Source organism: Nyctereutes procyonoides, unplaced genomic scaffold (assembly GCF_905146905.1).
Source record: "Nyctereutes procyonoides isolate TBG_1078 unplaced genomic scaffold, NYPRO_anot_genome, whole genome shotgun sequence".
Lineage (NCBI taxonomy): Eukaryota > Metazoa > Chordata > Mammalia > Carnivora > Canidae > Nyctereutes > Nyctereutes procyonoides.
Genome location: NW_026575146.1, coordinates 27698918 through 27720222, shown reverse-complemented (window position 1 = coordinate 27720222; position 21305 = coordinate 27698918). Strand labels below are relative to the sequence as shown.

The 21305-nt window shown below is 35.6% G+C and overlaps 1 long non-coding RNA gene across 2 annotated transcripts in view; it reads right to left on the bottom strand.

Moving 5' to 3' along the window:
- The window catches only part of LOC129500850 (uncharacterized), a 73898-nt gene that overhangs the window by 24685 nt on the left and 27908 nt on the right, over positions 1 to 21305 (bottom strand). For both annotated transcript variants that reach the window (XR_008662609.1, XR_008662608.1), the window contains one exon: positions 15553 to 15639. This is a non-coding gene — a long non-coding RNA (uncharacterized LOC129500850). The remainder of the gene's footprint in view (positions 1 to 15552; positions 15640 to 21305) is intronic.

Sequence of the window (21305 nt, the reverse complement as noted above, 5' to 3'; positions counted from 1 at the left end):
ATATTCCATTGTGTGTATATATCACATTTTGCTTATCCATTCTGTCAATGGACACTTGGCATTGTTTCTATGTTTTAGTTATTGTGAATAATGCTGCTATGAACACAGATAAACAAATATCTCTTCAAGACCCTGCTTTCAGTTCTTTTGGATATAAACTCAGAAGTAGAACTGCTAGATTATATGGTAATTCTGTTTTTAATTTTTTTGAGGAACCATCATACTGTTTACCACAGTGGCTGTATCATTTTACATTTCCCACAACAGTGCACAGGGTACTTGAAAATATACTGTTCAAAGGTCATTTCTCATTGCTCCTTGAACCCTCTACTCCCATAAACCTGTTGTTTCTCCTCTACTGTATATTGTCCTTGACACACAAATAAGAAATCTAAGAACCCCATGTATATAACTTCTTAACTTTTCACCAAGACTTTGTCTCCATTTCCTCTTCTGCCTTGGTTCGGGACCTCATTATTTCTCACCTGAATTTCTTCAATGGACTCCTTACAGAACTCCTACCTTTAGTTTCTCTTTTTTCTAATCCCTACATGGTAGAGTAAGCAGCAGGACATATCACCTTAATGCCCTCCTTTTCCCATCCTCCAGTATGATTCCCAGTGATAACATCTTTCTTCCAGGGATCCCTAGGTGGCACAGCGGTTTGGCGCCTGCCCTTGGCCCAGGGCGCGATCCTGGAGACCCGGGATCGAATCCCACATCGGGGTCCTGGTGCATGGAGCCTGCTTCTCCCTCTGCCTGTGTCTCTGCCTCTCTCTCTCTCTCTCTGTGTGTGTGACTATCATAAATAAATAAATAAAAAATTAAAAAAATTCTTTAAAAAAAAACACATCTTTCTTCCATGTCTTTAGGCAGAGCATTGAAAATGGAAGCAGCAACCCCCTAATGAACTGATAGTCTCTATTACACGGCTTATGTTGTACAAGAATTCAGTACAAGATAATGTCAGTCATGAAATGGTGGACAAAAAGCATTCATACTTGTTATTTCAATCTTGAATAATTTATGATGACTACACTTTTTCAATGCAAAAGAATATGAAGAAAAACTATTTAAAATCAATTTTGTAAATACGATTGGAACACATTTCAGATAATTTGAGGGGGGAAAAGGATATTTGTAACCTGGAACGTGCGCTGTGATTCCCTTCTTCTCAACATGCCATGGGACATCCTTCTTGCTTTTAGAGTTGTCTTTGTAGCATGTAAATTTAATAATGCTATACTCATTTGCTTTGAAATCTTTCAATGGCTTCCCATTGCCCCTGAACAAAATCGCAACTGTATATGATAAGCACTTCAGGACAAGTCCCCCACATCTCACTTGTCTCATTTCTTTCATCTTACCATGTTTGGTGAGCACTAGCTCTTTTACACCTTTTTGCAAGTCTTTAAATGTGATATATATATATATATATATATATATATATATATATATACACACACTTTTTTAAACGCTGCATTGTCACTGTTCTGGTTTTCCTTGTTTACTTGTGTGTGTGTGTGTGTGTGTGTGTTTTAAGATTTTATTTATTTATTCATGAGAGACAGGGAGAGGCAAAGTCATAGGCAGGGGGAGAAGTGCAGGACTCTATCCCAGGACCCAGGATCACGCTCTGAGCGGAAGGCAGATGCTCAACCTTTGAACCACCCAGGAGCCCCTACTTGTCTTTTTATCTTACCCAGAGAGTCCCTTCTCTACATGCCTCCTGAGTGCCTCACAGGCTGGAATTGGTATAGTAGATGAACAGTCAGTTTGGGGATTGAACACCATCTCTACTTTTAATACAGAATGTTAATTTTCTGATCTCTAAAATTTGCAACTAATTGTCCAATTCAGGTCACTGGAACCCTAGGCAATGACCTGCTTTTGGCAAATATTAGGTACTTTTGCAAAGAATGTGTGAATCAAGGGGTTTATGTGTAAAGTTGGAGATTTTTGAGTAATATTTTAGCATTTAATTCATTTCTCCCCCTCAAAGTTTTTGAAAATTTGTGAAAATACCCTATAGACTCCCAAGAAAGGTATTAACATCATACTCTAGGGAACAAATCCTCTTTGCGCATATGGAAACAATCTCCTCCTGACCTCTTTATTTACTGAGACCTAATAAGGCTACATCAAATCTGAGGCTGCTTTTTGTGAACTGGCTGGTTTTAATCCATTTGGCCACAGGATATAACCTAAAGTGTTTTTATGGTTCACAGTGAGAATGTTTTTTACTGAGTTCTTATACAACACAAGCCATGTAATAGGTACTATGAGTTCATCAAGTGGTTGCTGCTACATTCATGTTGTTGTTGTTGCAAAAATCATTATTATTGCTTTTTGCTGCACACCATGGATGAGTTCTGTATATGAACTATAATTCTTTACTCCTAGACATTTTAAAAAATAATGTTTAGAGTGATGGAGTTCGGACCGCAGAGGGCCAAAATTTAGTTCTTCCACTTACTAGCTTTTGACTGTACACAAGTCACTTTTATTTTCTAAGAATCCATTTCCCCATACATAAAATAGAGATCATGACAGGGTGGTTAGGAAGATTAAATAATCTGATTTATATTAAATATTTAGTTCAATGCATGTTACAGAGTAATCAGCAATTAATATCAAACTATTGTTTTACGACTAAATCTAAATCATTTCCCACCACTTAACTTACCTTTACATACTTAGCTAATGCATAACATCAAAAGTGAGAATTCAGTGACAAGGTTATCTCCATTTTTCTTGAGATCCAGACATCACCATCTATCTACACAGAGGTTATTTTGGTTATTATTGTTAAATGGTATGTTGTTACTTGAAAAGTATTCTGTTTGACTTAGAAATACATTTAATTCCCATTTAACTTTTATTCCAGATTCAGGCATATATGTTTTATTTAAAATGAACAGCTAGGCAAGGATTACTTTTGGTAGATATTTAAAAGAATTTCTCATAAAGAAAGAACAAAATAATGTCTGAACATCTGGTAAAATTCTAAGCCTACAAACACATAATTTAAACTTTTTTTTTCCTACAGGGATCTATAAAATTACCACATACCCACAATCCTCCCATTTCTCATGCATAATGTATCAGGAACTTTCTTAAAATCTATCACATTAAAGACAGAATAAGTGAATAATAAAGCACGTAATGTTTTTTTAAAAGAAGAAGAAGAAGAAAAAAAAAAACACCAGGCTTTTCTTTTTCATTAGAACTCCTATCCCTACACCAAACAAGTTCATCCTTATATGCTTTTAGAAAATCATGAAGACAAGGGTTAAGATTTAGGGATCACATATCATAGCCCTGTTTGGATAAGAAAACATAAGGAATTATGAGTGAGGAATATAGTCTGTAAAGAAGTACCCCTAGAGGGATCCCAAGAATTGTAACCTTTGACCCTGGTTTGTGGATTGCGTTTGGTAGGAAAAGTCTAAATAAAATCAATATAAAAAGTTCTTTGAGGGGTTCCTGGGTGGCTCAGTCCTTGAGCATCTGCCTTCAGCTTGGGTAGTGATCCCAGGGTCCTGGGATAGAGCCCCACATTGGGCTCCCTGCTCAACGAAGAGCCTCCTTCCTCTTGCCTCTGCCTGCTGCTCCCCCTGCTTGTCCTCTTTCTCTCTCACTCTACTCTCTCTCTCTCTCCCAAATAAATAAATAAAATCTTAAAAAAAAGTTCTTTGAGAATTTTCTTATTTTGATTATTTTCTTGTTTTCATCATTTGTTTATGTTAATCATTAAAGTTTTACTTTCAAATTCAGAGAGCACTGTGAGTAGACTTGTAGATGCATCATCTGGCCTAAGGATGCTATAGAAGCAGGATGCTTCTTCATTGAAAGATGGCTATCAGCTCTGTGTTCATATCAGGAATCCAGTACTGATAACCAAAATTTACTTTTCACATTTCTCCGTCCTTACCTCCTTCCTATCTTCCAACTCTGGTTTAATGCCACTGTTTCCAGCCACCCCTGGGACCCACACATCATTCACCTTCCCTTTTGCTTCTGCAGTGTAGATTTTCTACACTAGTACTTCTTGCTAAATCTATGAATGTACTAACACCTCACATTTCTTTGCTCTGCCTTCTGCTCAACCACCTTATCATTCTCTCCTATTTTATTTTAAATACCTTGATAAAGTAATACCTAAACTCTGTCTCCACTTTTGTACTTCTCATTTATACCTCACACCATTAGAATTTAGTATCTTTTCTCATCTTCCTACTGAAATTGTTCTCTCAGAAGTCAGTAAAATAGGCTAAATATAGTAATTAGTTAGGTATATTCATTTCTGTGGCCAAATTGTGAGCTACTTGAGTCTAGGAACTGTGTCTTTTCTTAGTTTTGTAGCTCAAACACCTAGAACAGTATTGCTAAGTAATAAACACTTACTAAATATTTATTCAATTATATATTCAAACTTCTTGATAAAAAAATTTCTGACACTCTAGAAAGAAGAAAAAACTGGAAATGATCTTCTTAAAATCCTCAACAGATCCTGTGCAATAAATGCTATTATCTCTACTAGTTAGGGAGTGAAGAAACTTATTAAGAATAAATTAATATTTCCTGAGTGCATTTTTGCAGGCACCAAATTATGGGATTAACATGCACTGTCTCATTTACCCTCTCAACAATCCCAGGTGTTCAGAATTATAATTTTCATTTTTACCATTAGAAACTTAAGACTCACAATTTAATGTGCTTAAGGTTGCAAAGTTGTGAGCAGCCACAGTAGGATTCAAGCTGATGTGTGACTGATTCTAAACTTGGTGCTCATTCTACTCTTTTTTTTCAAACATGTTTAATATCATATGTCAGCAGCTTCCCGATGTGGGCATGAGTATTCCTGGGGTCTCCAAAGACTTTCCTGGGGATTTACTGGCATAGAGAATTTTAGGTACTCAGTTTCTAGTCAGGGTATCATATAGGTTCTACTTTCCACCTTTCACATCTACCATTCTTCCACTTTTAAAAGAAAGACACCCTAATATCTAATGTTGCCATGGAAGATTGTCCCAGAGAGTTAAAAAAAAAAAAAAGCAACTTTATGGTGACCAAAAGACAGTTCAAAAATATCAGTGTCTGTTAAGTGTTCTTTACCAGGGTACCATCCTGTTTCCATTATATATTTTTCATGGAAGAGGAGTTAAATGGTTTCAACTTTAATTTTGATGAATTGGTGTTAAATCTATAAGTAAAAGCAAAACCAGTTAAATTAATTATTTATAAAAGTTAACATTTGTAACATAAAATAATATTCTGTATTTTCTTCAATACTTTTCCCTGCTTATGGGTGAAACTACTTCTTTATCATTTTTCTTAACATGGGCAAAATTCCTCTGTCTGCTGTCACTCCTCACCACTTTTTTGGTTTATTCATATTACATTTTGATTAATTTAATACAATGTGTGCCATGTAAGACTCAGTAACAATGACTAACACTTTGATAAGCCCACCCTTAAGTGGCTGAATACTTTCTCTTCTTTGCTAGTATCACGGAGTCCTACTCTTTTTAGCACCAAGAAATATTATTTATTCATGAGTGCATGCCTCAACCAGTTGGAAAAATGCTCCGTGTACATTACCAAACAATGTGTTCCTCAAAATACACTTTTATTATAAAAACTATCAATATTTGGATTCTATTGATATGGTTTTGGTCAATTATATACAAATAATATTTGAAGAAAGCTTTTAATGCTTAGACCCTGAAGCAGCAGAAAGTTAAATAAAAAGCATTCAACGTGGATGGAACTGGAGGGTATTATGCTGAGTGAAGTAAGTCAATCGGAGAAGGACAAACAGTATATGTTCTCATTCATTTGGGGAATATAAATAATAGTGAAAGGGAATATGAGGGAAGGGAGAAGAAATGTGTGGGAAATATCAGAAAGGGAGACAGAACATAAAGACTCCTAACTCTGGGAAACGAACTAGGGGTGGTGGAAGGGGAGGAGGGCGGAGGGCGGGGGTGAATGGGTGACGGGCACTGGGGGGGGCACTTGACGGGATAAGCACTGGGTTTTCTTCTGTATGTTGGTAAATTGAACACCAATAAAAATTATTAAAAAAAGGCATTCAAATATATTTAAATATCTTTGTTATAGCAAAGTACATTAGGGTGATTTTAAGGATAATAAGATATCAAAATGGGACATAATTATGTAGGGGTAATACAAAGGAAATACAAGTTCATGGAGAAAAGAGAAGAAGTCAAACAGTAACTTAAATCAATTTGCTCATGTATTTTGTTTATTTATTTACTTATTTACTTATTTATTTACTTATTTATTTCAGAGAGAGAGAGAGAGAAAGTGTGCATGTGTGCAGGAGCCGGGGGAAGGAAGGGCAGAGGGAGAGGGAGAGGCAGAGAATCTCAACCTGACACCACGCTGAGTGGAGCCTAACACAGGCTTGATTCCATGACCCTCAGATCACAAGCAGATCCAAAATCAAGAGTCAGCTTAACTGACTGAGCCACCCAGATGCCCCGTTCATGTATTTTTAAAATGAATAATAATTGGTATTAAAACACTACCATATATGTTATACTGGATAAATAAAAGTGATGAAGGAGTTTTATTTTAAAATGTCTAATTTAAATTGCATCAGAAATCACCGCATTTATAACTACTTAAACTTTGAAATTTTGTTGGCTTATAAATGTTCCAGGGGTAGAATGTGTTTTCAGAAGACAGTGTGGTACTGGCACAAAAACAGACAACATAGACCAATGGAACAGAATAGAGAATCCAGAAATGGACCCTGAACTTTATGGTCAACTAATAATCGACAAAGAGGAAAGACATCCACTGGAAGAAAGACAGTCCTCTTCAATAAATGGTGCTGGGAAAATTGGAACATCCACATGCAGAAGAATGAAACTAGACCACTCTCTTGCCCATACACAAAGATAAACTCAAATGGATGAAAGAATTTAAATGTGAGACAAGACTCCATCAAAATCTAGAGAGAACACAGGCAACACCCTTTTTGAACTTGGCCACAGTAAACTCTTGCAAAGATTACCATCCACGAAAACAAAAGAAACCAAAAGCAAAAATGAACTATTGGGACTTCATCAAGATAAGAAGCTTTTGCACAGCAATGGATTACAGTCAACAAAACTCAAAGACAACCCTACAGAATGGAGAATATATTGCAAATAACATATCAGATAAAGGCTAGTTTCCCAAAATCAAATAAAGAACTTATTAAACTCAACACCAAGAAACAAACATCCAATCATGAAATGGGCAAAAGACATGAAGAGAAATCTAACAGAGGGAAGACATAGACATGGCCAACATGCACATGAGAAAATGCTCTGCATCACTTGCCATCAGGAAATACAAATACAAAAACCACAATGAGATACACCTCACACCAGTGAAATGGGGAATAATTAATAGGCAGGAAAACAACAAATGTGGAGAGGATGGAGAAAAGGGAACCCTCTTACACTGTTGGTGGGAATGTGAACTGGTGCAGCCACTCGGAAAACTGTGTGGAGGTTCCTCAAAGAATTAAAAATAGACCTGCCCTACGACCAGCAATTGCACTGTTAAGGAAATTTACCCCGAAGATACAGATGCAATTAAACGCCGGGGCACCTGACCCCGATGTTTCTAGCAGCCAGTCCCCAATAGCCAAACTGTGGAAGTAGCCTCGTGTCCATCGAAAATGAAATGGATAAAGAAGATGTGGTATTTATGTAAACAATGGAATATACACTCAAGCCATTAAAACACAAATACCCCACCATTTGCTTCAACGTGGATGGAACAGAGGGGTATTATGCTGAGGTGAAGTAAGTCAATCGAGAAGGACAAACAGTGTATGTTCTCACTCGGATAGGGGAATATATAATAGTGAAGGGAATATAAGGGAAAGGGAAAGAAAAGGTGGGAGATAGCAGAATGCGACACAGAACATAAAGACCTCCTAACTCTGGGAAACAACTAGGGGTGGTGGAAGGGAGGAGGCGGGGGGTGGGGGTGAAGTGGGTGACGGCACGGAGGGGACACTTGACGGGAATAGCACTGGGTGTTATTAGTATGTTTGGTAAATTGAACACCATAAAAATAATTTATAAAAAAAAAATAAACCTAAAAAAATAAAATAAAATAAAATTATACAAAGCAAAAAAAAAAAAAAAAAAAAAAAATTCCTTTAGGAGATGATGAGCCAAAATTTTGGAGACAACTTTGTAAAAAGTATAGAATGTGGTAGGGAGTGCCCTAAACATACACAGAAAACTCCAAAACCCCTGGCAGCTTCTACCTTCCCGGAGGCTTCACTAATTCTGTGAATTTGGGCAAATTACTTAACTTTTCTGGGTCTCCTTTTCCTCACCTACAAGTAGGTATAACCATACCCACCATTCAGGGGGTTGGAAAGAGAAGGAAGTTTATATAGTGCAGTTAGTACAGTCTTGGCACACAGAAACCTTTCAATAAAAAAAAAAACATTGCTAGTATTTTTTTATTGATATTATTGTTATTGTTACATTTTAATGACCAGGCATTAATGGCCCTGATATCAATTTGCAGTGGATTTGCCAGCACTTGGGAAGGGTGGATCTGTGTCAACTCTCATATCCAAATTTCTTTCATTTAGTGAGGGCACAAATGCTCACATTTTGCTTCATTGTGAATCTGTTTCTTGTTTAAAATTTTTCTGGCCTTTCCTGTAACTGCCTCTCCAGTGCTCTTCCTTTCCCTCCCCCAAATACTGGCCTGAGGCCCACTCAAAGGTTTTTCTCTTCACTTTTGTCCAAACTGCTGGTCTCAGCATGAACTCTACCTTGTTGACTTCCTTTACCCGTGCCCCCCCATGCCCTGTCCTGCTGTCCACCAACACAAGTTGGCTGTCTTCTGACTCTCCCCCAGGGGCCAGGAGAGCCCCCATTCCATCTTAAGCAAACTCCTAATTCTTCTGAAGAAACTCTATGCAAAATTATTTTGAGATTAGATGTTATGCATCATATCATTTTAATTAGTTAACATGTTAAAATTGTCAAAAGGAAATGCTGATAGACAGGCCAGGTTGTAAGTCATTCCTCAACAAAAATGCATTATGTCAGTGAAAGAGCAGGAAACCAGAACAGGCTATTGTGCACTGAATGAACTTTCTGAAACTTTAATTGTGAGCTACGTATTACACTCAATCATGTGGTAAAGCAGTACTGTCCAGAAATATGCTAAGGAATTGGTTAAGGAACAATCTTGAATTTCCAAGATGAAGGAAATTGTAAAAAATATAGCAATACCCCTTCTTTTTCAGCTTTATTAATAACCTACTTGAAAATAAATGTTTGCCACTTTCGAAGTCCACAAGGACAGTTGAAAAATCTTATCAGAGAAATAGAGGAGATAGCAATCTCAGAAACATGAAAAAAAGAATTCTTTCCATTAAACATAAATTTAAGCATCTTCCACTTGGCAGTTTGACATGCCAATCCTTCCTCTCCTGCCCCTGACCACTTATTAATATTTAATATATACAAATTGGAGCCCTTGGGTGGCTCAGTGGATTTAGCGTCCAGCTCTTGGTTTTGGCTCAGATCATGATCTGAGGGTTGTGAGATCAAGCTGCATGTCAGGCTCTGAGCTCAGCACAGTCTGCTTGAGACTCTCTCTCTCCTTCTCCCTTTGCCCCCTCCCCTACATGCATGTGCTTTCTCCCTCTCAAATAAATAAATAAATTTGTAAAAAAAATATTTAATATATATAAATATATACACATACCATATATGTAAGTTATAAAGCATAATCATAATGATAATAATACATTTATGAATCCACCACCTAACTTTAAATTATAGAGTATTATTAGTTCTGTGTTAGATCCTTATGCTCCACGGAACCTTTCCTACATTTTCCATTATATCTCTTGCCACTTTTCATTTGCTTGAGGCACAAATGATTTGTGTAGACTCATCCAAATGCTTCTACTCACCCAAGTTTTAAAAATCTCTTCCCTTTCTTGTTCTTTATCTGTTTAAAGGGATCCCATTCCTCAAGGGCCACATCAAATCCTAGCTCTATAGTAACATCCCATACCACACTTGCTCAGAGAAGAGTACTCCTTCCCTTTAGCAAATGTAATACTTAATGTCTGTACATTTTCGTGCTACTTTCCTTCCTAAAATAGTAGGTTATCTTAGCTAATTGTTGGGTACTTTCCATTCATTTGTTCAATAACTCATGGAAACCCACCAGGTCTGGCATTAGTCTAGGCAGTGGGGCAAGAGCTGAGCTGCACTCCTCGCAGGCATCATCTCCCACGCTCCTCCCAGTCATCTATGTGCTAACACTGGTGTTATCCACAGCTTACAAATGAGGACATTGTGGCTTGGGGAAGCTAAGCAACTTGCTTAAGGTCACACGGTAAGTAAATGAGTGGAGATGCTGAGATTGGCTTCAGAGCTCAAGCACTGTTGATTTGCTGTCCCACTGCCAGACTCTTCACTGCCATGGTGACCCACTGGCTGAATAGAGAGTCACATGCTTAGTACACATAGTTATTCCTGCAGATAATTCCTAAGCCTCCTAGGTACAATCTGTTCTTGGTCAGAGTTCTCTTGAATCTTTTTTTTTTTTTCCTCTCCTGACAGGCAGTACTTTTCTTCCCATTTTGCTAGTTCCAATCTTTTGTTGAATGACTGCTTTAAAACTCACATTTTCTTTGATCCCTGTGGTCTAAATGGCTGCATTTTATAGACTCAGAGGCATTTAATGTCTGTTAAGGAAAATGGGAATAATCTCCAAATCCCTATTGCCTTTCCCAAATTATTTACAGATTTCAGTTAACTGAACAGAAGGACTTCATTCAGATATGAATAAAGGGAGCAATATGGCATTTTCTCAACATTTCATTTTTTCTTCTTGGTTCTTTTTACTTCCCAGCTGTTCACAGTGTCCTTTCTCTTACATCCAGACAATGCCAGCCTTACCAATCTTGGCAGAGAAGGGATATATGTCTCAAGAGGAAAACTCAGCTCTCTTCTGTCATTTGTTTTAAATTTACCTACCAAGCTCTGTTTCCTAGGATACTGGTCTCTCCATACGAAAATGATGATGGATACTAGAGGGTTCAGGCATTTTTCTCTTTGAGATACTTTTGTACATTAAAAACATGTTACATTTATAACATTCTGATTATAAGAATAATCTATGGTAACTAAAGAAAGTTTTGAAAATTGGGGAAGTATAATTTCTTTCCATCTTCTCTTTCTGCTTATTTTATTTTTACAAAATTATGATCCATATTGCTTATATAGTGTTAAATTTGAATATTTTCTACTTAACATTTTATTAAATATCTTAAGAGAATAAAAAAGAATCCTATAGGAAAATATTAATAAGTCTGGCCATGTAAAATTAAAATTCTTCAAGTAGAAAAAATGTTATATAAAAACAAGTAAACATCAGAAAACATCTGAAATCTATGATAGTTAAGAGAGCTGTAAACCAAATAGATAAAGAGCTCTCACAAGTAAAGATGAATGGCCGAATTAAAAACAATCACAGAACATAAGGAAATTTAATTTATAATGGAACAACACTCTAACAACATTCCTTTCTTCATTGAGTATCAGACTTAAAAAAAGATGCATTATTATTTCATTTGTAATTCTCTAATAATTGGTATTAATCCACTAATATAACCTTTATAAAAGGGATTGTAATAATGATTGGAACTTCAGACTAAATTCAGAGAAACTGTATTTTGGTGATAATTCTCTATTATCGCTTGTGAGTAGCTTATGCTTCTTCCTAATATGCAAGTTTCTTGATGTCAGGAACCATTTCTTTTTGTTTTCAGCATCTGTTCAGAACATGGGGATAATATATGTCCAATGCATATATTTGAAAGAAAGCTTGATATCATCAAAACTTTTAGAATCTCTCTTTTTATTAGTATTATATCAATTAAAGTGTGCATTTTCTAAATTATTATGAAATGGTGTCACCATGGAAACAGTTGCTGTTTCACTCTTTGCTCAAGGGAATTTAATATCTCATCTTCAGACTATGAGGCATGGGGGTGTGATTAGCAATATATGGGACTAAGGCACAATCAACGTGATGCTGCTTGTGTATCAGATTAAATTTTTTTGCTGAGTCATTATATGTGACCTGTAAGAGGAGATTTGGCAAGAGGACAATTATGAAATAGGCGGAGTAAGAAAAGAATGCTGGAAAGAGGGAGAGTGACCAAAAATTAATTTAAAAGTGGGGGAAATTTAGCAAACTCAGCAAAATGAAAGAACTAAAGCTGAGAAAGTATTACTAATGAGTTGTAAGATTTTGGCATCTATTCTGTTTTATGGACTCATTCAATGCATTCATGTCTCTTTGGGCCCAGATCCTGAGGTCACAGCTGTTCTTAGAAGCCATGTGGGTGGGAGCTGGGAAATTACCCAAATATGACAGCACTGGCTGACGTGTTGTTACCTCTGTGTCAAAGGTGATGGCTAGTACTGAGATGCTACCATAATGCTGCTGCAGCCTCCTAGGAAATTTGTGATGAGATTTTAGGATGATTTGGACAACAAAACATAACTTCTCACTTCTTTAAGTGTGGGCTGCACATAGTGACTTCTTTTCAAAACAATATGAAGAGGGAGAAAAAATTAACTTGACAGTGGAAAAACTTGACAGACTATCTCAGCTATATAACTAAGGTTCACATCAAAGGTGGTAAGTCACGTTGATAGTATCTACCCTTGATATGATATGGTAAGAACTGTACTTTACCTGTGTTCTTTATCCTAATCTTGGTCTAACCATGGACAAAAATCTCAATTGAGAGACTCTAAAGAATACCTGACCAGTACCTCCCCACAATGGTCAAAGTCAAAAAACAAGGAAACAGTGGGATCTCCCACCGGTGGGGATTGGCAGTCTTGCTGCTGAAACAGAGGGCTAATTAGACACCGGTAAATATCAAATTTTGAAAAACTAGAAAAAATGAAATAAAAAAAATCAAACTTGAAGTCACTCCTATATATAGGAGATTACTGCAATTTCAGAGTTGTGTTTGCCTTTTGCCTTTTTTAAAAAATAACTAATTGTTCTGATCTTAATTTTTATTTGTCCATAGAAGATGTCTTTAAATGTCACAAGAGTTGTTAGTAACACTTTTTATTTTCGAGCAAAATTGTATTTTCTGGTACTATATGATGCTAGAAAACAATACAAGTTTTACTTAAACTGGATAATTTTTTAATAAATAAATCGTAAGTAGAAGTCTAATTTTTTAGAGTATGTTTTCTGTTAATAAATATTAAATACAGTGTAGCCAATAATTTTTTTTAAAGAAAAAAACTTCTCATACATGTTCTTCCTCCCACTGTGCCTCTGGGTGTACTAAAGGCACTCCCTAATGAAAACTTCCAAAGTTTTCTTTTCATTCTGCAATGTTACGTGGAGGAGCCATTAATCAGGCTATGTTGATTTAGTTACATGCACTGGCCACAGTGTAATTTATCACTATAAGCCTGTGCTGTGGTCCCCTTTCCTGTTGTTTCCTGGATGTTTCCTTGCCTGTGTCAGCATGGTGATTGATTTTTTTTTACTTTCTCTAGTGTAAAAGTAGTAGACACATGTTTTTGCTGCCTATGCTTTGGTATTTTATGAACCATATTGAGAATGCACGTAAAACTAACAATTGAAGGAAAAATGGTTTTGTTAAAAATGTTAAGAAATCAGAATAATAATTTGTGATATAACCTATTAATATATGTCATCATTGGGACGCCTGGGTGGCTCAGTAGTTGAGTGTCTGCCTTTGGCTCAGGGGATGATTCCCAGGTCCTTGGATTGAGTCCCACATCAGGGTCCCCACAGGGAGTCTGCTTCTCCCACTGCCTCTGCCTATGTCTCTGCTTCTGTGTCTCTCATGAATAAATAAATACATTCTTAAAAAAAATATATATATGTATCTGTATCATCATTGTCCTTGAAATTAAAGTCCTCAATAGAAAGCCAAATCACCATTTCTATACTTCTACTGCTATGTGTATATTTAACATACAAGGAATATTAGATACAGATTAATCCCATTGGTTGTATTAATTGACCCAAAGCACTTATGCTTGTAGTTAATAATTTTTATCTTCTGAGATTTATGTTTTAAGATGAAGATTCTGGAGCTCATTTTAAATTTGGTAAGATATGTTATTGCAACTAAAAATAAAATCAATGTGATCTGACCAAAACATATATGAATAATGAATTTAAATAAAACAATGTGACAAAAGCAGTTAGAAAAATTCCTCCATATCATCTTGTCACAGAAAAATAATAACAAGATTTAAAAAGTTCATAGTGCTATTTTTTGGACAATAGAACGGATATGAAGCTAACAAAATACAGAAACGATTTTGCCCATCATGTTAAGTAATCAGCATATTGATATGCCATGAAAGCATGGGCCTCCAAGATCTCTAGGACTGGAAAGAAATTCCAAGGTCAATTCCTGCATCAACTCATGCAGGGCCTAAGACATCGCCATCCAATTTTTGCTTGAACTCTTCCAGTGAAAAGGTTGGTTACTTACTGAGAGCAGTTCTTTCATCTTGAACAACATGATGGATAGAAGTTTATAATGTTAAATAAAAATCTGTCTTCTTGCAATTTCCATCAGTTTTACCTGATTCTGCCTCAAGTGGGTAAATCTCATAGCCACAACAAAGTGAGGATCACATGGACTAATGTGTAGATTGCTGGGTGTTTGTTTCTCTTTTCTTTATTTCTTGAAACACAGCTTTGATTACATCATTCCCCAATACAAACATTTCCAATGGCTGCCCCGCTGCCAACAGAATGAAGTCCAATTTCTTTGATTTCTACAAGGGATAGTGACCAATATCTATCCCAAAATTCTGCATTATTTTTTATTGCTATCTTCACTGAGGCATTTATCTCTTTCTCCCTTGTATGTTAGTTATTTATATATATGTCAGCTTCCTCCCACTCCACAGTGACATCCTTAAGAGTAGTATCTCTGTTTGATATAATTTTGTATTCCTACAATCTCAATCTTACATGACACATTGTAGCTCTTCAGTAATAAAAGAATAAATCATGTCCTCAAAAAATGGACATGCTCCAGATGGCTTTGATAGAACAGAACACAATAGAACTATCCCTTCTCTTGTCCTTGACACTCAACTTCTATTAATGCAGCCTAAAGTTGCCTCTACTATTTTAACAGCTAAGTCATGCTGCAAGTTCATTCTGACCTTGCAGTCAACTCCAACTGCCAAATCCTTTCACATGAATTGCTGCTAATCCTGTAAGTATGAAGTGAAATTTTTTTTTTCAGAAATGTAGAACTTCATGTTTTTAGCTCTTAAATTTCTCCTTGTTTTTTCTGGCTCATGCTGTCAGCCTGTTGAGGATATTTTGACTCCTGATTCCAACATCTCTCCTATTAACTCTCTTGTCTTGTATCATCTAAAACATTGATAGTCATGTTTTCTCTTTCTTCATCCAAATATTAACCAAATATTGAAAACTTACTTGGCCAAGGGTGGAAACATGGGCATGCTAGCAGTCAGAGATCTCCTTCCAGATGGCAGCAGTCCAGTCATCAATACTTGTTTGGTACTGTCAATCAATCAGATAATACTATGTATAATAACTATCACCAGGTTTAGGAGTTTTTCACTCTTTCACCAAATCTCAGAAGAGATTTTGCTGAATGTCTTGTAGAAGTCACAATAAACTCCCTAATAAATTTTAGTGTTTGGAATAACCATTTATTAAAGTCCTTGAAAGTAATATATTTATTAAACACCTATTGAGTTTGAGGCTCTCTCCTACACATGGAACAAAACTTAACCTTTTTGAATACTATCAGTTCCAGATGTTATTATCCTGATTTTAAAGATAAGAAACAAAGTTTCAGAATGGTATATACTTATCAGAGACCTCACAGCTGGCAAGTGTCAGGACCAGGCTTCCAACCTAGGATCCAGCGAATACTATTCTAAGTCTGTCCTTAAGCCTTTTCTTTGCTTTAGTTCTTACATCCAGTCCATCAAGAGCAAGTCCTGCCAACCCCATCTCCAATATGTTTCCAAAATTCAATCTTTCCTTTTATCTCTGCAATATTCTGTTGACCATCATCTCTTCCATGGATCCTCTAATAGTATCCTATCTGATCTCTCTGTTTGTACTATTGCCCTTTATAGTCAATTCTTTACAAAACAACCAGAAAGTTCTTTTCATCCTAAATCAGATTATGCTATTCCTCCCCTTCAATACCCTCCAATGGCCTCCCATTGCACTAGCAAAAAATTTAAATGCATGTTATGGACCATATGCCCTCAAAAAATTAGGTATCTGATTATCCCTCAACTACTTGCTACATTACCTTCCATTTATCATATTGTGGTCACACTGGGTTTTCCTGACAACCCTTACATATCACCAAGTTTACTTCTTCCTAAAAAGTTCTTCTAACATATTCTTGTACATCTGGTTCTATCTTAGATCAAGGGCTCAGTTTAAATATTCTCTCTTCAGAGAAGAGTTCTTTCCCTCTCACCTATCTTATTTGTGTCTTCCTAATTCTATTATTTTGGTGTGTTATTCACTTCTCATATATTTAGTTAAAATTATTTTGATTTATTGATACCTTTTCTATAAAAAAAAATTTCCCCTCTTAAATAGGAATTCCATGGGGGCAGAGACTTCTATTGTATTTTTCAGTACTACTTCCTCCAAACCTAGCTGATAGGAGACTGGGGAAATATGGGTTAAATCAATGAAATAATTTTTTGATTTCATAATTAGCTGAAGTAAGAAGTCTTCTGAAAAAGCAAGAATTTTCCTAGCCATGTATATAGTAACTTAGAAATAAAGGTAAAAAATAAATAGTGTGGAATTAAAAAAAAGAAAGAAGCACATTTCATACTAATAACTTAGGAATACAAATGAAAGTAAAACCACATTGGGAAGGAATGTACTTTCACACATCCTGACAGTATTTTTCAATTTAAGATGTATCATTTCTGGCACATGAATTAGAGGAAATACCTGTGAGTGACAGTGATGGGTATGAATAGAAATATAGACAAAGGTGTGAGGGTGCTTTATTTCTTGTAAGAGAATATTTAAAATCTTTCTTCAATAATTTATGCAAATTTATCTATAAAGCTAATGTTGTATAACTTAACAGGCATTAATATCAGTGGTAATATCTCTCAAGTGATTTTTTATTTAAGCTAACTAAAAAAAAATCTCTACACTTAACAAAATCATGTTCCATAATTCCAGGAGTTAAAGAGAAAATTAGTTTTATTATACATAAAAAGGCTTAAGTTTATGTAAATATGCAAAAATCTTAAACATAACTTTATAGCGAATTATTTGGTAAGCTTCTACACATTACTCAGTATATTATTTTAGTATATGAGCTGCCAAAGTGAGCACTGCTCAGTATATTATTACATTTAAGAATTTATGTTCATAAAATAATTTTACTTTCATTGGAAGGATTTTAGGGGAAAATTTGAACACGTTTTCACAAATAGATATTTCATTATTCAAAATCAAGCATAAATATGTTTTAAAATAAATAAATAAATAAAATAGGTTAAAGGAGGGAAAAATGTCTGGAACATTAAAAAAATTGTCTGGAGCAGAGATTCCCATTTTTAGAGTCTGGGAAGGTGACCTTTGAGCTTAAACTTCAGTGGTGAGAAGAAACCAATTCTATCCACTTCCTGGAGAAGAGTCTTAGAGCCAGAGGGCCAATGAGCAAAAAATGCTAATGGGAGAATAAATTTGATTTGTTTTAGGGATAAAAGGAAAACTGAAGGGATTCTTTTTTTTTTTTTTAAGTAAACTCCACAACCAGTGTGGGGCTTGAACTCATGACCCTGAGATAGAATATTTAAGTCATACAAACAGAGGATTCTCTAACCACCACTGAATTAAATTAGAAATCAATAACAAATATATGTGGCAAATCCCTAAATATTTGTAAATTAAACACATTTGTAAATAACCCATAAGCCAAGGAAGATATTACAAAAGTAATTAGAAAACGTTCTGAATTAAATGAAAAATTTAAAAAATATTGTGAGATGTAGCTAAATTAGTATTTGGGAGGAAACTTTATAGCTTTAAACTTAGTATTAGATATGAAGGATGATTAAAATCAATGACTTTAGCTTCTTCCTGGAGAAACTAGAAAAATGAGAAAATTCAATGCAAATTAACATAAAGGAGGAAATAAAAAGATAATAGAGATCAATAAAGTAAAATTTAAGGAACAGTAAAATAATCGATAAAAATTAATGAGACAAAATGTGATTCTTAGAGATGATCAGTAAAGCTGATACATCTCAGTCCAAACTAATCAGGAGAAAAGAGAAAGAAGATAACAACGTACTAACATCAGGAATCAGAGAATGCACATCATTTCAGATCTTACAAACATTAAAAGGTTAGTAAGGTAATATTATTGCCAAATTATGACCATAGATTTGACAAATTATATGAAATGGGAAATTTCTCCAAAAGATAAAAGCTACCAAGCTGACTCAGATGTATTCTTTTTGGGGTTTATTTTGTCCTATTACAGAGGGGCTTCCATCACAGGGTATGATGCTGAGTATTTGTGCTTCTCTTTTCTCTCTTTCCGAAAGTAAAACATAGCTTTTTTTACATGTCAGTACCAAAAAAGAAAAGAAAGAAATCTTAGAGGAGAGTATGTAACCTTTGGCAATTACAGTGGCCATGGCTGGGCCACTCTTTTGGCCAACAGGCTAGACACAGTGATTGGCAGACTCTCAGAGCCACAAGGAGTGGGGGAAGGCATCCCTAAAAAGGGCCTGGTGTTATCGAAGGAAAGAGGAGAGACATGTTTGGTTGGCAAAACCGACATATGTTCCAAGATCTGTAATTAAGGAACTTTGTGGGAAAGTGCAGAAGACTACAAAGATCAAGTTTGAGCAATATCAGTTGAAATTGAGTGGTTTGTTCGTGAGTCAGACAATAAAGCATCTTGTTTCTCTAGTGACTGGAACTGAAAAATCCATTACGGTGATCCATAATAAAATCAATCTCTTTTTTATTTATCATAGTAAATAATTGGGGATACAAACACACAAGCAAACAAGCAAACTTACATGGCCACTAACATAGATAAATGGTTATAAAAACATAATGATTATACTGTACATAAGTGGAATAATGATTATCATATCACTGCCCCTTGTCATTTCTGACATCTACTAATGCCTGGATCAGCTGTATCACTGATTTTTTTTCCTGATTCATTGCTACTTTCCCTAAATACTATTACTACCTTAATTCTTGTTCATTTTAATAAATATGACAATAATACCTTCAGTACCTCACCTCATGTATATCTGAGCCAAGATTTGATGGATGCCAACTGCAACAACCACTGATTGTGTTTCCTTAATGTTCCTTTAAAAAACTGTCCTGCATCCAGGTAGGGGGTAAGCTGTTCTACTACAGTCCATTCTGAAAGCGACATTGCAATATCCATAGGATGGCTTTCTGTGTTTCTGATGTCTCAAAAGTCATGCTTCTTTAAAGATGTTGAGGAATTTCCAATGTAATCTATAGTTCATAACTCTTAACATAGAGAAAGAAATATACATGCATTTACGTAGTGTGAATAGCTTACAAGAAATTTTCATAACAATTTCTTTTTCACAAGTGATGAAATGGAAACAGGTGACTCTTGTGTAGAAGACCCCTTCTCAGTCTCAGCACTATTCACATTTGAGGCCAGATGATTTTTTGTTTTAGAGAGCTTTCCAGTGCACTGTGAGATGCTTAGCCGATTCCCTGGCCAATACCCACTAGTGCTCTCCCACCACTGCTCTCCCATTTGTGATAAGCAAAAATGCGTTGGTCAATCGACAGATATCTTCCGGGGGGCTAAATTGCCCCCAGTTGAGAACCACTGGTCTAGAGGCTGATATAGCTATAACTATAATCATCTTTAACTGTTTATTAGTGGGAACTGAAATGTGTCTTATAAAAATTGTTACCTGAACCTGAAAGAAATTTGACGCACTGAACCAGATGGATACAGAGACTGGGTATTTCTTAGCATCGCTCCAGTGATGTAGGTCTCTGAAAATAATGACATTGTTCTATAACCCAAAGGCCGATGCTCAATAACTTTGCTGAAGTTCCGGATTGAAATATGTGTGTGTGTTGACTAAACAAGAGAATGGCATCTCTAAACAATTTATTTTTAAAGCTTTGTACACTCAGTCCAATGATAAGTTAGATTCTCTCCAAGAATTAAAAAATGTATTTCTTGTCTGACGTGAAGTACAAAATGAAGAATCACCAGAGAAAATGCAATGACCGGACCATTCAGCCCAGCCCAGCCCAAATAAACACTTTTATTTCCTCTCTTTTTCTAAAACAAACAGCACTCAACCAAAAGTTTATCTTTTCTTTATTTGGAATTCTGTTGTGGTGCTCCCATCACACAGCAAAAGTGCAATGTTAGTGAACAAGCATGCCTCAGTAGAGGCACATAAGGCATTGATTACAAATGAATTCCAAATAATTAGTGGAGGAGATCATGAAATGTTCAGAGGGGGAAAAAAGGGGGCTGAATTTCAAACAGGAGGGGATCTGAGCCATTAATGGGTAATCTGCACGACTTTTGTTAATCCCCCGGGGCTCCTGTTACAGGTGGTTCATATTTCTAAGCAGTGAAGTATGTGAGATGAATGGAAAATTTCTCCTTAACATTTTCCACTACCCAACCTTAGCATGAAAAGCCCTATACCAGATCAGGCGGCTGGTTTATTATAACTTCTAATTCAGAAACATCTCACCACTCGGTATTCCCACCCTTTGCTACTCACCAGAGATTTTCCTTTTTTCATTTTCCTCATATAGAATTTCTTTTGGAGAAATTTTGCAGTTAACTTTTAATATAGACGAGAAGTATTATATAGTTTTGAAAAGACTGGAGCACTTGAATCAATGTTCATATTTATTAGGTCTGAGCAGGGGAATTCATGTTTTAAAAAAAAGTTTCATATATTATACAAATGAAATGGCTCTAGCTTCTACCAATAGTTGCAGGGGAGATGAATTAGAAAAATGTGGATTACTTTTCCTATATATATATATCATCCGCGTTTAAGAAGTACTAAAAAAGTATGTGAAGTGAGTCTTTAATTTTATTCAAAAAAATGTAAAAAAAAAACTACTTAGATGGACAAATGTGCAAATACAGAGAACCAAAGACTAACAACAAA